Below are 23,316 nucleotides of genomic sequence, written 5' to 3'. Positions count from 1 at the left end.
CAGCTATAAACCAAGTACTAAACAAAAGAAGTTAAGTCACTCGATCCTCACGCTTTGACAGACATTCCGCGGGGCCGAGCCAAACCGCGCGAAAGAACGCAATAACGGAAAAAGAGGGCCAACCGCCTCGCTCCCGAGGCATCCCGACGCTGGCTGCGGTGTCAACGGCCCGTCACCTACTCGGCCGTAGCGGCCCGGAGCGAAAGAATGCCGCCGCGCGTTTCGGGCCCGGCGGTGCCGACGGCAGCCGCAGAGCGGCGCGGCGTCTCGCTCCGGCAGGCGCGCTTCGGGACGCTCGGTTTGTCGGAGCGGCCACTCGCTCAGCGACGGGTCCTCCGAGCGCGCGCGCGCGGATTCCCCGAGTGTGAAGTGCGAATTTCCTTTTGCGAGGGAGGCGTGCACTCCTCGTGGACGGAGGGCCTATAGCCGGCGCCGGGACGTTTTTTTCGCGGGACCCCTGCCACGGAAGCAGGACTGCCAGCTCCTGTGAGTGTCGCACGCTGTCCTAAAATTTACCTCGCTTTTTCTTTTTTTTCTTTCTTCTTCTCGATTACTGGGCTATCTCAAAGTTTCTTTTTTTTCTTGTACTGGGGGTAGCTGATTTCGATGACTTGCTTTCGCTTCGCCCTGTAAGCATCCGCTTTGTCGTCGACTACTTAGTGCGTGTACCCTCTTTGATATTGGTTTGTCACCTCTTCTTACGACGACTCATTTTCACATTACTACTTGAGCACTAGTACCAATCGAGATAACAGACTAGGGGAAGAGTCGCGTCGGGAAGAAATGATACGCATATATCAACAGGCTATTGCGACCTGACAATAGCAACTATTCAAAGCGGCATCATTTAGCACAAGTGAATACGTTCGCGGTGTTTGTGACAACAAATGTAGAAACAATGGATGCGATAAAGTACAAAAAAATATATCAAATAAAGAAAAATCGCGCGAAAATGTAACAGCACGCTAGAATTGTACAGATCAAGCCAGGTGTTCCTTTACTGATAAATTCACGCAATAAATTATGACAATTGTCTTTATTTTCATCTAACCAAAAAATAAAACATTTTCAGAAGCTATAGCAAAAACAGAGAGCCTATATGAACAAGATATGCAGGCATCAAACCAAAATTTTAAAAAGAGTAATGTCCTGCATAAGACATTGATGGTCATCCGTTTGATTCGTAAAGGTCGCCTGTTACGAGCTCGTCGTATAATGTACCCGACGGGGGAGGCATGACATTGTTGATAATCGTATAACTGAAGTTGAATTCATGAAGACTGGCTGTGTTTTCCTCCGCTCACTGTTCGTTTCGGTGCAAATTAAATATATCTTAAAAGGAAATCTTCACGGTTTCATAACTTATTTAGCTTGAACTTGGACTGTTTATCACTTTTATCGAAGAGACGCTGGCGGGCATTAGCGATTCTTTTACCTCGCATACTGAGCCTATTTTACTTGACAGGATTTCCGCAGTTTTCCTGATTTATTTAGTTTGTTCAAATGACGGACCGAATAAGTTATTTTTTCATGGGAATACAGTAATTCTTTTTTGGTGTGCTGCTAAGGTCATCTCCCGCGATTTTAAACAAAAATTTTAGTAAAATTATGTTGGTCTAAACAGACACTCATCTCGTTTCAACGTTGCGCCCTTTCTACTTGAGTTGCGAATGTATCACTTTTTGAAGCTATTTGGTTTTTGCACAGTTTTTTTTTTCTAGTGGCTATATAAAAAAAAATTATTTTTTTGTATCTTATCGAGGATCACAAAGGCGAGACATATTTGTTTTGCGGAAAAACTTCTCAGAATCTCGATTCATCCTAACTTTGCCAAAGAATTCGCCAACAGTACGTGACAGTGACAAGCTATGCAGTAAAAAAAAAATGTTTTTTACTTTTCTTTCCACACGTAAGCTTTCAGAGGCATCTTTCCACAGAACATGGCTGCCGCTCCGTCCTAATCTTGTGGCTCGTGGGCTACACAGAGTGGAGCGGTGTTGCTAAAATAGTGAGAAACTCGCTAAATTTTGGCAGCTTTTAGTCATCTTAACTGCAACTTTTCCTGCTTGGAACCTTGGCAACCTTAGTGGAATTTAGTGGTCTAAACAGCGAGTAACTTGCCATGGTAAGATTTCTCGAGAAACCTTCTGGTGAGTTAAATACTTCTTCCCTATATTATCATAAAGAATATGCGCCTCCATTTGTTGCTGCTTCTAAAGACGTATCGAAGAGGCTGCTGTTCTAGGCCAAAGCATATTCTCTATATATGATGTTCTTTTCGCATGCAGGCCGTAAACTCTGCAGTGCTATAGTTTAAAAAAAAAAGAAACAGTTAAAAAAACTGTAAGGAAGACGTTTCGAAAGAATCAAGTGATAAAAAAAAGAACATTGCGCTCAAATCTTCATCACCATTGTTACCACGTGACAACTTTTCGCTGGAAATAGAGTCTTTTGAGTCGTTACCTGGCAACTTCGTAAAAAAAACAAGTACAGGTTATCGAAAAAGTTTCCAAACTTAGAGCGGAGGTAGGTCATCCAAGCATTGCGCTTATGAACGCAAAATGAATGTGGAAAATTAAGTGATAATAGAAGTTATATGCGAACAACATAAGAAATGGTAATGAGACAACCAGTGCAAGCCATCAGGTCGAGTCGCAAACAAAGCAGTAACTTTTCAGAAAAGGCCTATCACCTGGATTTCAGGGCCCAACCAGGCTCTCTCATAGCAGGACAAGTCTAATAAGCCCTGTTCTTTTTTTTCTGTTGTGTTTAATTCGATGTTTTCCTTTTGTGTTACGGTCTACTAGATTTTCCACTTCGATGCTCCGTCTACTGCTCAGGTTAAACCCTTTACAACTGTACCGAGCTCACTCTTAACTTTAGAAGAGACAATGTCGCGATTTCACATTTGTATCAGTTATCGTGTTCGGTTTGCTTCCTTACCTTGCTGCAGTTACCCTGCAGACACGCTTGTTTGTCTGTTTGTCGCTATTTTGAGATTAGTGTGCTTAAATATGGTTAGAAGTTTCTGATGGTGCAAGCAACGTAACGCTTAGCTGCAAAGTCGGTGTACTTATTCCCGCGAGAAAAAAAAATGGCCTGAGATGCAGGAATGAGCGAAGAAGTTAATGTTACGCCAAGTGATATGTCACCCAAACAACGCAAAACTCCCCTTTGGTAGCCTGTAAATGAAGTGTTTCGAGGTCATTTAGAAATTTTCGCAATAGACGCGGTCATTGCGGCAGGCGGCTCGCATTGCGAAGAAGTATCTGGTATTGGCATTTTCTCTACCGATGAAAACGGGTCAGTCTCAATTAAGCTTCGGGACTCCTTATCCCTATTTCTTCCTGAAGTTCTGACAATGGCCTCAAGCCTGACGCGAGCTTAAATAATCTATATCTACAATTGTCAAGATAACGAAATGTTTACCCTATGTTTATCGCTCGGCGCAAATAGTGGTACTCACCTCTTACGGCCATTTCGTTTTCTTGTGACTGCCCACGTAAATTTTATTGGAGTATTTTGAGTGCCTGTCCATAAGGGCTTATTTATTAACGAAATGGCTGAAAGAATGGCGAAAGCGGCCCTCAGTGGCCCTGTTCTGTGATTACTCCCTGCGCCAACTTACGAAACTGCTGTTAGAGTCAGGAGACCTGAAGTTATTCGAGACTCTTTGAACCCAGCTATAGATAATTTCGCTGTGTCGACAGCTCCCTCGATGCAAACGTTCATTTCACGCCAGTAAAACTGAAGTACTTTTCATCCGATTACGCTGTCGGATATCGGCCTTCAACTTTTTATCGTCACCCCCCCCTCCCCCTCATCTGCCCAATGTGCGGTGAAGTTGAGACAATCGATCGCGTTTTCTTATTCCGTCACCATTTTCTTCTTCTTTAAGGAAAAGATGTGCTAGAATCACAGTTCAGACATTTTGGTATGCATTTTTACATTTCGGATATTTTTTCTCTGTGAGCTCCCCTCTTGACCGTTGCAATAGGGGCGCTTAAGTTTTTTCAGGCGCGGAGGAACTTTTGAGTTGTTTCAGGCTGTATTATTTTTAATTAATTTCTTCTCGAAACTTTTTTGTTGGTTTTCGTAATAAGTTACTTTTTTTTTCTAATAACATCCAAATATTGGGCAATAATTTCCAGCGGTGGCTACGTGTCATCAGGTAGAGAAAGCAAAAGACGAAACGAAATGAAACGATGTTGCCTCACACTTTCATGTGACATTTTCATACAAAGTTTTCGGTTGCTTGACTGTGCCTTGTAACGTGGTAAATCTCGTGATTATCTATATACCATTAAATGCGGTATGATTTTGTGGCCGTGCGACCAAAAACCAAATAATAAGAACTTCAGTTAATTGTTCTTGCAGACTATGAAAGCTTTAACTAATAAATGAAATCTATTTCGCCTAGTTTTTACTTTTTAACATTTTTCTACCCACTATACTTTCTCACCAGTGATATCTAATAGATATTAAAGAAACCTGTGCTTCTGCCGCTGCTTATTATTTTCTTGCCAGAAATGTTGGACGCTGTGAATGAAAAGCCATGCTCATTTCTCTTGTCAAGTCGTTCTATTTACATGGACAAGTGCCACATATATAAAATCGCATCACCTTGAGAAGAGCACACATAAGAAAGTGCAAAAATACAACCAACAAAATAATGTTTTTTAGCAGCTACTCATTAAATGCAAATGACCCTAATGGTTCCGCAACTTCGATAGATTTTAACAAACATTTCAATGACAGTTTCAAAAAGTGTCAGTGCCACATTAGAGCAACCCTCAAGAATCTCCACTTTAGCTCTCCGTTTCATTAAATAATAAGGTACGCATTAAGCCACTGTCAGCTAACAACACGAGAAATTGTTTTTCAGCTTCCCAGAGCGATCACTGTCGCAATTGTTGCTTCCGCCAACAGGTACGTTGCAGCGCTAAGAAGTACGAGAAAAAAAAGAGAAGAGAGAAAGGAAGCTAATGCAAGAAATAACAACAACAAAAAATAAAAAGAAAGGAAGACTCCTGAGTTGCCCTTTAAATGCTTCCGTTTTTGTTTGCTCTCCGGATCTAGTATCCGCGTGCTTCACTCAAGCGTTCAGAACACATCATACGTTTGTCGTATTCCTCAGCTTCACTTCTATGAAATCCGAACAGTTTTTTCTCTTTTTCTTCCGGTAGCGTTAACGAGGGATACTGCTTGCATGGCACTTTCTTTTTCCGCACCTGTATCCTAACGAAAACCTCAATCTAAGAAAAAAAAACAACAACTAAAAAAAATGCAACGCCGAGCTACGACTTATCCTGATATAATGAGGTAGTGTTTGAAAGCTGCTCGACACCAGACTCGCCCAGGTACGCCGGCTTTTCGCACCACCTACTCACGCGAACTAGTGCGAAAGCGTGACTACTTTAGCACTAGAGCTCCCTCCTCGAAATCGCAAAATTATAGCAAGGTTGCTTCTCGTTCTTTATGGCTGAGCCAACGGATCTGGACCTCATATTTCTTGCTCGAAGCCCAGCGTACCCGTTCATAGCGGCGCGTTCAGCCGTATGCGATACAGTCAGCAGGCGCCGTACCAAACTTTATGTCGCTGTCAGCTCCGTCTAGAGTATGCGCGAATCTTTCCAGACGACACCGAAAGGGCGTTCGTGCTTGCTCCGATGCCACTCAACGTTGGCTGCCAACCTACATTGTTCACGGCGAGGCGGGCGCGAATTCCGGTGCAATGACGTTTTCTCAAGTAATACCACAAGGCGAACTTCCGCTTATTTTGGTGACCTATAGCAGATGCAATCATTACTATGTATGATCACGTTTGCATGACAGCAGTCAACAGAAAATAAAACCCAATTTCATCTGCCTTCTCGCTGGGCTGAGCTAGTTCTGCAGTCGGCGTAACATTGGGGTTATGGTAGAAGATAATGATGGTAATGAATGATGATTACGATGCTGCTGCTATTGATGATGCCAAGAGTGGAGGGGGAAGATAATTTGCTCTGCCCAGATGTACCCAGGCAACAACAACGTTTCCCTACGGTCTTCAACGTTCCATCAGCGTCACTGCGTCGTCATCGGTCTCATTCCTTCGTCTGTCGTAATGACACCGTGATCGAGCCTTCACTGTCATCACCGAGTAGACGGACATCACCGCGGCCGTTCTCGTTGGCATCGTCAATGTCTACGTGCCCCGGCTAGAGCCTGTTTTAATGCTTTTATTTTACATCGCTGGCCCCTACCGTTACATTCAATATAACGGCAGCGCAAATGGAGCAGCGACACCGACAAGATAAACACACAGGACAGGCACAGAACTAACAATTGCAGTTGTTAGCTCAGCGCTTGTCATGCGTGTTTCCTCTTCTCGGGGTCGATGTTACATTTGCACTGCCGTTATAGTGAATATCTGCCAACTCTCCCAGTGTCGCATCCTGAAGCGCATTTTTTTTTTTTGGTCAGAGTTTACAACGGCTTCATCGATCTTTGACGATGTAATCGCAATCATATAGCCGACAAGCCCCTTGCGTTACACCCTAGGTGTTGGTCTTAACCAAGGTGATATGTTCACCAATTGCTCTGGAATGAGCATTGTAACATCGGAGTTTTCACGCGACAGCCGCAGCAGCAAAATGCCGGCCAGCGTGATAATCCCATCGGTGGAGTATCGTGGCGCGAGTGTCTACCCGTTTACTTTTTGCTGCCGATGTGGCCGCCACCCTGATGGCCCGTTCTCGCTGGCTTTTCACAGCGTCATTTATCACCGCCTCTTATGACACGTTCTTTCTCAAATTCAGGAAAAAGTTGCGCGCTTTACTGTCAGTTACCACGCACTTTCTCTTCTTCAGTCACGCTTGTGTTTGCATTACGGCGATAGTGACACAACCTTACAGGTGAAATTGATGAAGAGAAAAGCTAAAATGAGGGCGATTATTAAATGTGGAACGAGGAACGTTAATGCTTAAAGCAAATTCTTGGTCGCGCTCCACATAGCTTCGAGCTATAGGTGGAAAATTTTGGCAAATATTCCCACCTACCTGTATAGAGCGGCGTTCTAGACATTTGAACGTTTTTACTTTTTGAATGCACATAAAATTACCAGAAGTCTTGTTTCAGGGAAACAACCACTGTTATACGGAGCAGCGTTCGACATACCTGTACCTGTTACCCAGAAAACTTTCACAAACATCTACTTGGAAGCGTGTTTTAGTATACGGGACATCGTCCTTCATCACAGAAACGCTGCTCTGAATCTTCTATATATGTATTTAAACATAAGAAATCGCAAATTGTGGAACACCGTTTTATATAACTTACCAATTTTGTGTGAAACGCCGGTCATTTTCGGTGATCGCACGAAATACACTTGCAAATACTTTCCCGTTACATCTGAAGCCTAAATGGCGCGTGATTAATAGTGTAATGAATGCAAAATGTCTGCTTATTTTTGTATACCTTTCTACTTTGTTCTTTATACCTTGCTCAATGCTTTTATTATTTTTGTTCGTGGTGGGATGGAGAATGGTGGGGAAGGGATCTTTGTTTAACATCGGTGAAGAGTCATAAATTCAGTCCCTAAATGTCTCTATTTGGAGGTAATATATTGCGGTTTCGATAATTATCTTTAGGATTGGACTTTATAGAGGCCACCAAAAGGAGACAGTTGGGTGAAGAAATCCTTTATGAATGCATTTTGAAGGAGTAAGCACTGCGCATTAGACAGCGTAATGAGTGCATCGTTGAAAATCAAGTGAAAAGTGTCTTCTCGATGAGGGATTCTAATTCGAAAAACCGGAAATGGGGCACGGTCTAATGAATTTGTTCCGTTCGAACGCTACCAGTTCAATAGCCAGTAGTCGTGGCTAGCAGTTTTCTAATCAGATGTTTAGTCGATTGAGTACTTTAAGAAAATTTCTACTCGGTTTCTTGCGTCATTCATCTTCTTCTGTGCCTGCTGAACTGACTACGCGTTGAATCGCGCCCTTTTCTGTTGATGCAACGATACTGACCGAACAATTTATCGTCAAGCGCGCAAACTACAGTTAACAAATAAACGCATAGAAAACGGAATTCGCAGCACCCCCTTATTAATGCCCTGTTCCTTCCCACATACTTGGTGCAGAAAACGTACACCACTGAAGCTTCCTGGCGCGGCTAATGTGTGCCTGTGCTGGTTGGAACATCAGGCTAAATTGCGCTTTGCAGTCTATTCAAATTCACATATTATTGTTTGCAATATTGTTCAATGTTGTGACTTCAAAGATTGTTCGACTTCAATTGTGAAAGCATTCAAATCGGATAAAATGTATGCTACGACTGCATATATTCGGCTTTAATATTTCAAGTGGTATTCGGATTTCAGTTTAAGTTTATTGCACATAATTATGTTACAAATACGGAATGTACATACATACAGAGGGATGTCCTAGAGTCGACAGACTGTACGGGGGACCTTCCATTAGTATTGACTAAAAGCCTAAATATATAGCATCTATACGCAACTCCGAAAAACAGTATTAATGGAGTCACGAGCTAACACGAAAGATTTCTACTGCGACAAAACAAATATTGTCACAGTGGTAACCTGTGGACTGATTACGTCACTCACCGAGTAGCAGCCTCTGCGTATCCATCTGTTGCTAAATGACACTCCCCATCTCCTGGTATCGGCGCTAAGATATGTACTTTTTGGTTTTCGCTTGAGGTACTTAAAGTTATGCAATGTGTGGGTAAATATTACGAAGTGTTTACTTCCTTAAATCTATGTCAAATGTTTCTTATATGTTGTCAAAATATTTTCCATTATTTCCTATTGCATCCGGTGGTGCGAAGGCGAAGACGCGAAACAGTCATAGAGGCAATTAGGTCTCGTTACGTGCGTTGAATACGATAGCGTTCCGATTCTTCCGAGTGATACTTTTCACTTGGCCATGTGCTCGAATTGGGCAAAGACAATTTCGGCAGTGGGTCAGGTCGGTTTTGAACGTGGGTCAACTCAATTTTCGAATTGGACACAGTCAATTTTTTGGGTGTGCGCCACCCAAACGTTGGATGTGGGCCAAGTCAATTTCGGGATTGGGCCAGGTGTGTTTTCAAAGGAGGTCAACTCATTCTTCGAATTGGGCAAAGTAAGTTATTTGGGCGTGGGCCACGGCTTCCGCCACGTTCCAGCGCCGGAAACGTGGCGCCCTCACTTGGTCACGTGGGTTTTGGCACCATCGGACGGTAGCGCCGGACGCTCGCCGGATTTTCCGCTTCACGGGGCATGTAATGCTTTCGCATTAACAAGAAAATTGGTGCGCGTAACCCAACGTTGAGACCCTTACCAAGCTCGGGCATGCAAGTTCAGGTCACAACGAGATCAGTATCAACGACTCGTACCGGATTGTTTCGAAAGCGACGAATCGGTTGTCTGAATTGTGTGGCTTAAGGAAGGTAAGCAGCGTGGTCGGTGGCATAGAGTTTCGTACAATAATTACGAGAGAGAACTGTGGCGCTGGTGTCTACGGGAGCATGAATTCCTCGAGAGCAAGCCCGAGCGTTGAGACGCTTGGCGCGTTTCGTTTTTGGCTGCCTCGACAAGCTGAAACGCTACAATTAGTAGCGATTACGCGTGTTCGCAGAGTCCTCTGCACTTGGAAAAGTATAGATTGCTCTGAAATTTAGGGCAACGAAGGCATATCAAGCGCAATAAACAAAACCAAAAGAACGCCCGAATCCATAAGCACGAAGATCAGACGAAACCATGCACCATCCGCCATTCCCATGGCGGCTGAACGGTCGCAGCGCAAGAGTTCTCTCCAGTAATTATCGTAGGAAAGTCTATGGTCGGCGGCTGCGTCGGATAGCATTCCCTCATTCCATTAGCACCTCGACGAATCGATTTCGGTGCAGTGTTGTTGATTGCCAAGGCTGACGTTATAACTTCTTTTTCTTGTTATCTGTGTTTGATGAGAGATGTTGGTGCCTGTTAGACGGTGCCGGCTACACCTCGCACACCATGCAACCGAAGAGTGCCAAAACTAACTGTACTGACGCCTCTACAATCACAGCATTTGTACAGTTCATGTACACACTTACGCGCGCGCACACACACACACACACACACACACACACACACACACACACACACACACACACACACACACACACACACACACACACACACACACACACACACACACACACACACACACACACACACACACACACACACACACACACACACACACACACACACACACACACACACACACACACACACACACACACACACACACACATTCTCAACACAAATACGCAAAAACTCTGTTGCCCCTAAAAGGGGACGCATTTGCATTCAGAATTTTGTGAACTGCGCCTCATCGCTTCTTGTTGGATTTCGGGACCCCTCTGCTACCACAAATAAATGAAAGTAACAAACAACATCCAAACCATTACAGCGGAGGATCTAGTACTATATAAACTTCGCCTTTTTGGTGTTTCGGCTGCGTCCATGCAGGAGCGAGTCGTTGGTCTACCGATATCTGTATATGGTGGAAAAGACAACAAAGAAGCATAGGAAAGATCCTTGCTTAGTTTTCGTGTTGCAATGTCCGCGCATTGGAAAGTATGTTACATCGTGCTAGTGATGGCTCTTTACCAAAACGCGCACATTACGTGAACGACAAAACCTACATTTGCGTGGCTTGCTGGTGAACAGTGGTGCATTATTATGAAAGTACATTATGATCTTCCAAGACATATATGGCTTGAATTGAAACGTTTCGCATACGACTATTCGTCACCGATGGTCTTATGTAGTAGGACTCGACTGTTCCATGTGGTATTGGAAATAAGAAGGGGGGGGAGGCGTCAACCAGGAGTGTGGACTTCCTACTTTTTTTCTCTAGTTGCATTGTTTATTCACATTCGCAGCGTCAAAGGAGCCGCTCGGGCGTAGCTATTTCCGGCAGGCCTTTAGGAGGCCAGGCCCACCTGTACACGAAACACAATCGTCATCATCATCATTATCATCGTCGTCGTTGTCGTCGTCGTCGTCACACTTTCAAATAGCTCCAAAAGAACATGCTGTGTCGTACTCCAAGTATTTTCATTAAATACGATGTAGACTCACGGACGTTATGTACTATAGGGTAAAGGGCGTCAGTGTTGGTTCTGGCATCGCAGTGGAATAGATGTGAACGACATAGCAAGAAGCATAAGAAGCGTGATTTATTGTCGTAGAAAAATGCCTATTGTTATATGAAGAAACAACTAAACATGGAAGGAGGATAGGCTGCCTTTTTCTGCCCGGTCGTGTCTTCATATGTATTCGTGTATTTTGCGCGATAATAACTACTAACCAACTAGCCCCGCAAAATGCAGCGATAGCATCGTCATGGCCGGCAGTCGTCATACTTTCGGAGCCAGATAATTTTACAGAAACAAATAGACAAACAAACAAGCAAGCAAACAGACAGAAACCCACAAACAAGAAAATGCTACGCATCCTTTCTTCGAAAGCAAACAGTGCTGACGCAGTTGCATTAGATGAGCTATTTATATACGGTGCTGCGAAAACCACGGCAGTACAGCGAAACATTACGAGAAGTATCATCGAGGTTTGTCGCACTAAACAGCGTCGAAGTCCCCCAGTAAATGGTATCGGCAAACCCAGATTTTCCAACGTTACGGACGCGTGCGCGAGAGTTTACGCGCCTGACTCAACAGATGCGTGGACGTCCTGCCGCAGACAGTTGGACGTGCTGTGCCAAGCACTGCACCTTTTGTTGCCATCTTGTCATCCTTTGAAGAGCATGCAGTTTGGGACAGTGTCTGCGACGTCGTCGCCGGGGACGCTGCGGAACATCGACACGTTTCGACGGTTTACCGATTCAAGCGCGATTCCTACAGTTTTCTTTCGATCTATCTATCTATCTATCTATCTATCTATCTATCTATCTATCTATCTATCTATCTATCTATCTATCTATCTATCTATCTATCTATCTATCTATCTATCTATCTATCTATCTATCTATCTATCTATCTATCTATCTATCTATCTATCTATCTATCTATCTATCTATCTATCTATCTATCTATCTATCTATCTATCTATCTATCTATCTATCCCTCTTTATCTTCTGGCTACCGCGTTGAGTATTTGCGTAAGCTACTCGTAAAAGCTAAATAACAACCTTCGAATCACCTGCTCCCCTCATCGCAGTACATAACGTTGTTTACTCAGTAGCGTTTACGACAGAAATGCGAAAGATGCACTGAAAGTTCTGCGCCACACGCCACCTGCTTCTTCCTTATTTTGCACGGATCTTCGAACACCGAACGCTCAGAATCGAATACGAATGTTCAAGCAACAGGACCTTCGGACTACGTTTGATGACGGATAGTCGATTTCAACATGCACTCTCCGATTTCGAAGCATAACTCACTTACTGAAGACGGTTGCAAACTTGAGAAGAGCTCTGGTTTAAGGGTCTTACAGGACACACTATGCGAATAGCACACCTTTCATTGCGTGTAAGTGCTCTTACATGGTATTACATAACCAGTGTCTCTGTAATGTGTTCTAGACCTTATTTATTAGTTTACGTTCACTTTGTTGTCAAGTCGTCTTGCTGGTGTGTGTCAAATACTGTGTCTATCTACAATTGTATGAACCCCGTCAGGTACTCTGCCTTTGGCGTCCTCCTATAGATTGCACCTATAATGTTACACTTTCAATAAACGTCACTTCGCTTTTATGTGCTTGAAAAACATTTATTTAGCACACGTACGCTTAAAGAAAACAAGACAGATACGTGGACAGCACGCTAAATTGGACAGTTTACTTTCCGAAAATTCACGCCCTTATCTAGCAAGAGCACACACAATTTACACAAATTTCACACACAAATTGACACATTTCTTGCCGAAGTGGTTCGAATAAACCCGTGGTTTATAAACACGGAAATTTGCAGAGAACGAAATGTTGGAGTTAGTGTACCATGGTGTCAGCAACCAACAGACAAATAAAATGTAGCAAATAAGAAACCTGATTTATTTTTCTTGTGTACGTACAATGCCATTTTTAAGGTTGTCTGAGCCGCCTGCATGTGAGCAATATATGAGAGGACACCTCATTCCCCGGTTTCCTTATAACGGGAACTTGAATCAACCGGTAGGCCACATGAGTGAATGCTTTTCTGTGACGGACTGCATCTAGTAGTCGCAGTTAACGCCTCATACGCGGCCCCAATGATATTCGAAGAAAGTTTATATCAAATTGCGCAAACGATTACAAAAATTTCCAACCGGAGAAGTTATATATATTCCAATGATTGAATGTTTGCTCGCCCCCGTCAAAGCCATTCGCACCAAGTTCTGCAACTGCCCATGTGAATCACGATATGGCAGCTCAATATGCTGCCCCTGCGAATGAAAGGTTTAGACAGAACGCCGCCGCATCTGTCGATACTTAAAGAAATATCAGTGAACCACAAACGTTATTTTATTCCCCCTTCGACGTTAAATAAGAATTAAATTTTCGAACCTTATATGCCAAAACCACGATCTTATCATAAAGCACCCCATAGTGGGGGGCTCCCGATTAATTTTGACCTCCTGAGGTTCTTTAACATATCCCTAAAGCACGGTACACAAGCGATCTTGAATTCCACCCCCATCAAATTGCGGTCGCCTCGGCCAAACTTAAGCAGAACAACTCCATAGACATTGGGCTACTGCATGCAGATAGTGCCTCTTCAACGTTGTTAGGCGCGCATAAAGAGTTGCAATGTGAAAATACAGGCTCTTGTACATTTTTTTTTTGTGCAAGTAAATTCTTGATAAGACCATAGCGTCGTGTTTACGAGGTGATAGCTCAAACCCATGTAAGGCCACATTGAACATAACGGCAGCTCTACACCTGTACGTTGCGCATGTTGATTAACGTACTGGGCAAGCATCTTAGCGCAAGTAGGAAAAGACAAAAATGGGACAGGCTGACACCACGGGGCACAAACTCCAACAGTTAATTCTCTGCAAATTTATGCGCTTATAGACCACGCGTTTAAGCGAACCCCTCTGACAAGAAGCCAGTCAATTTGTGCGTGAAGTGCACTTTATTCCATGTATCGTTGCTAGGAGGGCGTGGGTGTGATTTTCCGGAAGGTAAACTGTTGACGTTAGCGCGTTGTCTACGCACCGCTCTTGACCTTTGTCAGCTTGCGCTTAAAGTTTTCCAAGCACCGAAGAGTGAAGTCTATTAAAGCGTAACATTAAAGGTACAATTTGTACGAGGAGGCCGAAAGACAGAGTTCCTGGCGGGCCCGTCCCCTTGCAAACAGTGATAGCATTCGACACGCAGCAGCAACACCACTTCGTCAACATAGTGAACATAAACTAATAAGATTTAGAACACATTATAAAGACAGGTATTCAATAACACCATCTAAGAACACTTAGACGGTATGAAGGATGTGCTACAAGCATAACGTGGACCGTAGGGCCCTCAAACCAGTGCTCTGCTCAAATTTGCAGCCACCTTTAGCCAATTAGACAATAAGCTAAGCTTCCAAAACAAAGAATGCTAGTTGCGATCTACTATCAGCCATCAAAGTCGTGAATCGCTCATTTAGCAGTTCCTTGATTATACTTCTGCGCATACTCACAATCACACCAGGCGTCATCAGAAGTCTTTATAACATTGTTCGATGCAAAGTTTCAACGCTACAACTGTTAAGGAAAACATCTTTTAGAGCGAATAAATCTTCGCGTGCATTACACAGTATGCGCATAGAACAGCAATGAATACGGCGAGGCCGAGATTAATGGATGAACGCTTATCAAAATCGACGTGTATACGACAATGCGCACCTAATAGGTGTGATGGTGGAAATTAACACGCGGTAACAGGAAGCGCTGAACGAACGCAAGCATTGTTGTCATGGCAACTGTTGCATCGGCAATTCTCGCAAGTCGCAAATGGTCAGCAGGTGGTTTATTGACTTAGAAGTATGCGCTAATGCATTTCATAAGTCGCTCTTGGAGCGTCTGCATGGAGCAGGCCTCCACATGCTTACATGCAATTTCCTTCCCACAGTGGGCCGCGTTGCAACCCGGGCGGATATATAAAAAAAAAATGCCAGTGCATTCATCCTTTAGAGGTCGTTGACGACTTCAAAGCTATTAGCGATCGATGCGATGGTTAGTGAGTAATTCTTGCATATAAGTTTTATATAATACATTATGAAAGGCGCCACATACCCGGTGACACATGACCATTGACGACAGTCGGCATCAAGGCGGCTTACTGAGCTGCGGCTCATACCAAGTGGCGAATACCCTGTGACCCAAGTTGGTGTTAAAGATGTCCATTGAAGAGCGGCACCATTACCAGGGGCCTGCACACAGCTACCCAAGTTGGCGTCAAGCAGGTTTCCTGAAGAACCCCACGTGCCCAGTATTTACGTACCCAGAGACCCAAGTTGACACAATCGTCGTTTTTTTTTTTGAACCGGGCTTTCTCAGCACAGCAGCCCGATGCTCTGCCCATTTGACCGAAGACGGTTGGCGGCAAGGAGGTTAGGAGCAAGCAGACATAAATACTTCGAACTGTTTTCAAGGGAGGCCAATAGGATTAAACGCATGCGCCAGAAAGCCGGGTGTCTATGGCCGAGTTGTTCCGTGCAGCGAGCATGCTGAAATCAATGAAACTCCCAATTACCTCCTTCTATTGTTTGCGAAGCACGGAGCTAAATGCGACGTCGCGTGCGATATCCAGCGTCAACTTCAGAGCTCGGAACAGCGAACCAATTAAAGCGGGTGACAGTTTGCCGTTGACAGGTGGATCAGACAACGGGAAATAAATGTACGCGCTCATGATGCATCGAAGGGTTTGGCATCGAACGGTGTAGATAGCATGTTTGGGGCACGTTACAAAATTCTTGCACTCGCTGTTGAGGGGGAGAGAGAGAGAGATAAAGGAAAGTGATGACGTAATGGCAGAGAGGTTAACCAGGCTAAAACACGCGATAATCGCTAACACGACGCGGCGAAAAGGTAGAAGTAGGATAAAAAATATGAAAAGGAGAGAATAAAACTTCACAATACAATATTATAAGTCAGCTTTGAAGGAACTCTTCAAAAGCCCCTGGATGTGCAACTGGTATAAGGAGACTACGGTTGTACCTTAACTTCCTCCTGTGATGTAGAGGAAGCGTGGTATATGGGCAGGACACGCCGCCATATTACATTGAAACATAAGCGAGGTTCTGCAGCGCAACGCGAATCGCTATAACAGGAGACCAATCTTTCTGCAACATAGATAGCTTGTCCCTGTGTCATTTTTTGCGCTATGTATCCCAGTCTGAATGTATCCCACCAGCACGCCGAAACTTCTTCCCTGCTATAGATTGAGTAGCAGTTTTTTGTGGACTCTTTAAAGGCCCAACCGTCCCTTCCATTCTCGCCAGACAAATATCTCGCACTATCGATTTTCATCTCTTTTGCCACGACAGAAAGGAAAAAAAAAGTTTTCTGGTGCGCAATTTCTATCGGTCGTTACAAGGCAAGCAACGCCGAAAAACAATTTCGGCCAATATGAGAGAGTGAAGAGGAGTCTCAAGAAAAAATAAAGACTATCCGGATCCCACGCGCTGTGGGAATCGATGTAAGCGAAGCTTTGTATATGCTGTTTGCTTTGACTGAAGATAATTAGCTGCGACGTTGGCGGCGAATGTGTAATTTCCTTAGCGCTTCTTCCGAGTGGCGAGTTGATCTTAAACGTCATCTTGCGTGCATCACTGCTGTGTGTCTGCATATTCCACAGAACACACGGGGAGACGTGTTTGCTAAAGGCGTTGTTGTGCGTCACTGTTCATAATCTCCGAGATGCTTGATCATTTTCATTGCCTCAAATGACACATCGCATCGTGGCAGAATTGTTCCATTTTAATTGAATTGCGGAGCTCTACGTAATACATTTCATTATTATAAAACTGTACGTACCCACTGCACAGACACATTCGCGGTCTGTACCACGCTTCGCTGGATAGCGAAAACGCCCCTTTCCCGCGCGACGCTTCTTTCGTGCCTGCGTGTCCTCGAGGCTGAGTGCACATGTTGGAACCATTTTACTGGCGCGTGTCTTGCGGGCTCCTTCTGCATGCGTGACGCGCACGCTGTTGAGACGCCAGCTCCAAGCGCTCTCTTCATGCTACGGGCGATTGTAATGTTTACACTATCACAGCCCAGCACGCGACCTCCACAGCCCAGCACCTGAATTTTTGTCGCATAGGAAAGCAAGCATAGCACGCGCCATACGCACAAACTGTGAAACGTTGCCGCGGCGGCGCCGGCCTGGATGGATAAAAAATTATGGGGGTTTACCTTCCAAAACCACTTTCTGGTTATGAGGCACGCCGTAGTGGAGCACTCCGGAAATTTCGGTGACCTGGGGTTCTTTAACGTGCACCTAAATCTAAGTACACGAAGGTTTTCGCATTTCGCCCTCTCGAAATGCGGCCGCCGTGGCCGGGATTCGATCTCGCAACCTCGTGCTCAGCAGCCGAGCACCATAGCCACTGAGCAACCACGGCGGGTGGATGCATGGATGAATGGTTGGATGGATGGATGTGATGAGCGTCCCCTTTGGGAAGAGTGGAGGCAAGCGCCATCTGGTAGTGCTGCAAGAAACCCAGCATCGCGCGCGAGCTGGATGTATGGATGGATGTTATGAGCGTTCCCTTTGGAACGGGGCGGTAGGTTGCGCCACCAAGCTCTTGCTATTATGCTGCCTAATGTCCTACCTGGGTTAAAAAAGAAAAGGAATAAAAAAGCACCATGAATTCCCGTAACCATATTCTCTGACCCCCCCCCCCCCCCCACCCCCCGTTGCGAACTTGCAAACTAGGAGGCGAGCACCATGCGGGGGTGCTCGGAAAGACCATCACAGCAGCAGCAGCGTCCGGAAAGTCGAGAGAAGAGGCAAAGAAAGATTCCGTTTAAAAGAGTCGAACTGTATGTTCTCGCTTCTCTCACTTTGATTTGAGCACTGAGGAGCCAATAACTTGGGGGAGGAGCAGGTAAAAAAGTAAGATTACGCCTATTATTGGCTTCGCCGCTACCTTCTGATTAAGCTAGACAACTCAGAGACAGCTAGAAAACCAATCTTTCGGAACCGGTCAGGTTCGACTGCGAAAGCGGAGAACAAATGAAGGGGGCATGGATGCGCGTAACTTCAAAATTACTATTAAAAATAGGGTAACACAAAAATAAAAGACATTTAAACCCGTCAGTCTGCGTGATAAGGTAAGAAAGCCAAAGCAGAAGAGATATTGAGAAGACAAAGGAGTGCCGCTAGCTGTTGCAACAAAGTTGCCCACCAATCGGAGTGGCCTTATCGAGGAGTCAAAGGGCCAGCGCTGATTAAACCGTCTTCAGTACAGATTTCAGGCTTACTGCTCGCTCGACAATGGAGAAAGTGAGCTACCCACCTAAGAACGTTGCAACACAGGTTGCGTCATAATCGCGGATTACGGAAGAATGACTAACTATAGTCTTATCGGTGCGCTATAGTTGCGCAACACATCTTTGCTGCAACTTGACTGGGGCGAGTTGCGCCATCTTGAGTATAACTTGAAGCAACGCGAAGAATGCGCGGACAAGAACCGAAAGCAAACACAAGCAGACGAGAGCTGTTTGCGCACTGACGTTAAATTCGTTAATCCTTGTGCTTCTTTTATATGTAATTGAACTACGCTCGGCCCAAGTGAAACCAACCGTAAGTGGAATACGGTAATTGGTTTCAACGGCGGTTGAGGCCCCGCGATAACAGTTCCCTTGCGCTGACATAATCCATAATTCATGCTTACACAAAACATTTTCTTCGAGAATCGCTTTCTTATCTGTAATGGTCAAATGAAAATCCAAGTCGGTTCAAAGAGTTTCGCCGGTATTATGTAAGAGGAATCCATCTGCGCTGTAACGCAGCTCGGAGTTTCAGGTGCGCGCTGCCATTTTGTTGACTGTAATTATAATATTGATGGCGAAGACATTGAATGTTCTTTTTTACCACGGTAACACATTCTTAAGATACGGTAACCATTATATCTGAGACATTCGAGAAAAAACTTTTTCAAATAACTAGAATAGCAGTTACCACTGTCGAAGCTCCCAATACACCTCTTGTAGCACGCGTACGCTATTTGCAACACGCCGATTTATTGGCTTTTGGAGATAAAAATTTCGCTAAAATGTATTTGTTTTCATTTGCGGTGCCCAAGGCTACTGCGCTATAGTGCGGCTGCGAGTTGAGCAGCGCCTGAAATGTATCAAGTCTTGCCTTCATTCACCGTACTGATAACTTTCACTTGACGCCACGGACCCAGTTTATCACCGTGCCGGCACACCAGCGTGACAGCTAGGATGACGTCAGTGCAAGCCATCTATACGTATTGCTTTACAGCGTATGAAACCAAATGCCACTAATTTTTATCGCAGCGTGCGTAACACTGTCGGTGACTGCAACGAGGGATTTACAAAAAGCGTGCTCAAAGTTAGAACTGTCACCGTCTGCTTTCTGTGCAAAATGGTTTTGTTTCGGTTCATGTGCGATGCAATCGACATATTTTTTTTTTTTTTTGCAAACATTGAGCTGGTATAATGTAAGTATTTGCCGCGCACGGCTGCCGATCGCGACGAGAAATGTAGGCGGACCTCAGCACGACCAACTGACGAAGCGAGAAAAGGGATAGAAATGAAATATTGCCACGTGGTAGTAAAGAGGACAGGAAACTATTTGCACGTTATATTTACAAGTACAGCAAGCACTGGCGAACGCGGAAGCCAGCCGAAATAAAGCAAGGCCCGTATACTCTTCTTCAGTTCATGCAGTGGCTTCTGTCTTCTTCGAGTGTCTTATAGCAATAAGTGCTTACATTTTCTCGGCCAGTTTCTGATATAGTGCCAAGACGGTCTGCGTTTGCTATGTCTAAATTGCTGAATTTACTCCGTTCCAGAGCTAACCACATTTTAATTGCTCGCACATATTATTCGTTCAGGCATGCTCTCTTTTTGTCAGCCACTTATTTCTCCTCCAGTTTGCAGGTCACAGCCAGTCGTAACACAGCCATAACTATGGTCTTGCAAGACAAACCCCCCCCCCCCCCACGACAAAACCTACCTCACTAAAAACCACGCATAGCGCCCCCAATCTGTTCTCGTCCGCGACGCAAACGTTTTCAAACAAGTCCAGCGCAACCAATGTACACAACTTCCATAGAACTGAAATGTGCGGAAGGTCAAGCATTGATGCTGGTATTCAAAGCTGAGTGTTTCCGCGTCCTCCCGGGCATCCAAAAAATCTTTGCACTCGGGATTCTATATACACGCAGCACTTCAACGGACGGCCGTGAGCACTCCAGCAACGAGTTATAAGCCCGGATGCAACTCTCAGCAACGGCCCCACCGGTGTCAATCATTTCGCCAAGTATATCGCACCGTTGCGCCAGTGTCAACAACAGCCACGCTCCCGCTTTTCTACGTTTTAAACTTCCGTCGCTGTTCTCGTCGTCCGTTCAAACGCAGCCTCCTCGCTTTGGACACGCAGATGTCTTATTTTAACGGCCTCAGCACTCCCTAAGAATGACCTACTTTCTCCACCTCTGCACCCTCAAGTGTCCCCCCCTCCCCTCCCCCACTCCCTTCGGTTCTACACCGGAAGTGTCGTCCCGAAAGAGTTTTGATTGACGCGCGCTTGTTGTTCGCCGGTCAAGGTATGTCAGCACCATCAATCAGGCAGCGGCAGGCCGCGCGCTAGGAAGCTCAGCATATACACTGCCTTGGGAATAGCCAAGATGGGCGCTGAGCGTGAGATGAGTCGATCGTGCTCCAGACCCACAGAATCGAATGGTTGCCAACTGTGCCTCTTGCAAAACACTTTTCATTTTTATTTCTTTTGTGGAATGGAAGGCTGAGGTGGGGGGGACGCTGATCGAGCGACCGAATGCGAAGCAGGCAGCAGGTCTTGTCTGTCTCTTTACGCTTATTACCCCGCGGTTTCAGTTTCCCTTCGTCTGCACCACGTCAGCGAGAGTAAAACGCATCGTGAAGTATGACTGCGCCGATCTACTTGCCGGCCTTGTCAATCACTTATCTGAGGATTCTTGACAGCCCGTTCGCTCTGTCATTCGATCGAGGCTAGAAGAAAGACGCCGGTAGTAAACTGCGCCGTACGGGTTACGACTGCGTAAGGTTCCTAAAAAGAGAGAACAGATTGTTTTCCCTGACTGGTCGGACAGAAGCGGAGCAACCCGGCGAGCCAGCGTAGTCGGTCACGATGCTCAAAGACACAGGCTGTTTGCACTTCTAGAAAAAGTCAATAGATGCAAGTTGTAAATGTCCCATTCACGGAAGCGACGGACTTCTTGGGACATCCTTCATCTTGTAATAGTCTGCGTGCTTTTTTACGAAGAAAGAAGCTTGAGGCCGCGCCAGTCCTTACATGCACGTTTTATTGAGGCGGCACAAATTGCGAACGCGCTTGTAGCGCCCGCGTCATCGCCACTGGCGTCATCGTTTTCGTGCAAGCTCGCTACCGACGACGCATGCGCGCCAGCGCCGAGGAGTAGAGGATCTCCACAGACGCGCAGGGCGTCTGGTCGCAAAAAAAAAAGAAAAAAATTGGAAGACGCTTAAGCTTCGCCGTCAAGAGTGGAACGCGACAGCGTTCCCGTCGACCCGCCAAGGGGTGCTACGGCGCAGCGACTACGCGCCCCGCATCGGACGCGGTGAGCGTCGAGCAACGCAGCGTTCGGCGCGACAACGAAATGTGCGCCTGAGCAAGCGACGCACGCCTGAGCCTTAGAAACAGCTCGTTTCTAAGGCAACACCGCGTTCACTAGAGGCGCTTTTGTACCGCTTTGAAGCATCGAACTCGTGGCTCAGTGGTAACGTCTCCGTCTCACACTCCGGAGACCCTGGTTCGATTCCCACCCCACCCATCTTGGAAGTTGCTTTTTATTTATGAAGTGCCTGCCGTGATTTATCGCTCACGGCCAACGCCGCGGACGCCGACACCGACGCCGACGCCGACGACACCGGCTTTTCTGCGACACGAGCTCCTTAACGCTATCGCGTTAAAAGAAACAACGACCGTCAACGCTCGGCTCAATCCGCTCGACTGAGTGTTCCAGGTCATGCGCACGCATGTCGATAAGCACACCACAAGTATTCCTGCCGAGTCGTCGTGTGTATGTACTGGTCTGAGCGGAACGGGCAGCAGGCGTGAAGCTAGCTGTCATCCAGTGTTGCGCTGGGTAGTACTAACTTACGCCGATGGTTTCCCTTTAGTCTCGTCTCGCACGCCATCGGAGGTGCGACTCCTCCAACGCCAGCGTTCTTCGTCACGTGAGCGTTTTGAGACGCCTTGGTAGTTAGTTGATTGCCATGGTGCTGATCGTTTTGACCTAGCAGTTGGTTACCCTGCATTCTGCGTCGTTAGAAAAATGTCACACCTGCGTACGGTTAGAACACCATCCAGGAAGTGCCAACGCAACGCTAAAACTTGCTATTCGGGCAAAATCGACAAATTTTATTATATGGCATGTTGTTTAATGGTGTCCATGGCTAGCGTGTTTTAAAGAGGACGAGCGGCTGGTAAACTGCCTCACGCCTTTTGACAACAATAAGAATGAAATAACACCAAGTACTTTCCGCTCCTGTGCGAGGCAACCCCGTAGATAACTACAGGAACTGTGAGGTCGTCGGCGTTCCCTGTGTTATTGTGAGCGTACTTCACTGTGGCTGGAACAGTGCGAACGACGATGCTAACCCAAAACTGTGCTTGCGCATTGTGTGGCACATAAAGCCCGATACATGGCGTGCGACTGGGCAGGGAGAGCGAGCTTCTGTCCATGCCCATATTAAATGGAGAAGTGAGCTCACTATGAAAACTGCTTATTCGATATCGAACAAAACTTCTTGAAGTTACGGTGCAAAATTATGCGCCGTTGAGCGATTATTGCAGCATGTAAAGCGAGGTGCTGGCATATATCTATAATTCAGGAAAGGCTGCTGTTGTGCTGCGTTTATTTAAACATCACAATTTACGTTGATTATTATTATTATTATTATTATTGAACACCTCGACGAGAACCATACCGCAGTTCCCCAATAAAAGTGGCGTTCTTCTTTTGGTATGCGAGAAATTTCATTTAGTACGCTTCACGTATTAAACGACCTGAAGACTGCATTCTTTTGTTTTCTTTAAAGTATCTAAGTAGCGAAAGCAAATTTGTCATCCGCCTGCAACTTTCTTTGCTAAATGTC

General features: G+C 45.5%; 1 protein-coding gene across 2 annotated transcripts in view; it reads left to right on the top strand.

Moving 5' to 3' along the window:
• Positions 1–255: 255 nt before the first annotated feature.
• LOC142560476 (QRFP-like peptide receptor) overlaps positions 256–23,316 on the top strand; it is a 105,313-nt gene continuing 82,252 nt past the window's right edge. For both annotated transcript variants that reach the window (XR_012823377.1, XM_075672629.1), the window contains exon 1: positions 256–486. The gene's annotated coding sequence lies outside the window, so the exon portion shown is untranslated. The remainder of the gene's footprint in view (positions 487–23,316) is intronic.

The sequence above is a fragment of the Dermacentor variabilis genome, chromosome 10, assembly GCF_050947875.1.
Source record: "Dermacentor variabilis isolate Ectoservices chromosome 10, ASM5094787v1, whole genome shotgun sequence".
In the NCBI taxonomy this organism is placed as follows: domain Eukaryota; kingdom Metazoa; phylum Arthropoda; class Arachnida; order Ixodida; family Ixodidae; genus Dermacentor; species Dermacentor variabilis.
This window is presented reverse-complemented; position numbering and strand designations above follow the sequence as displayed.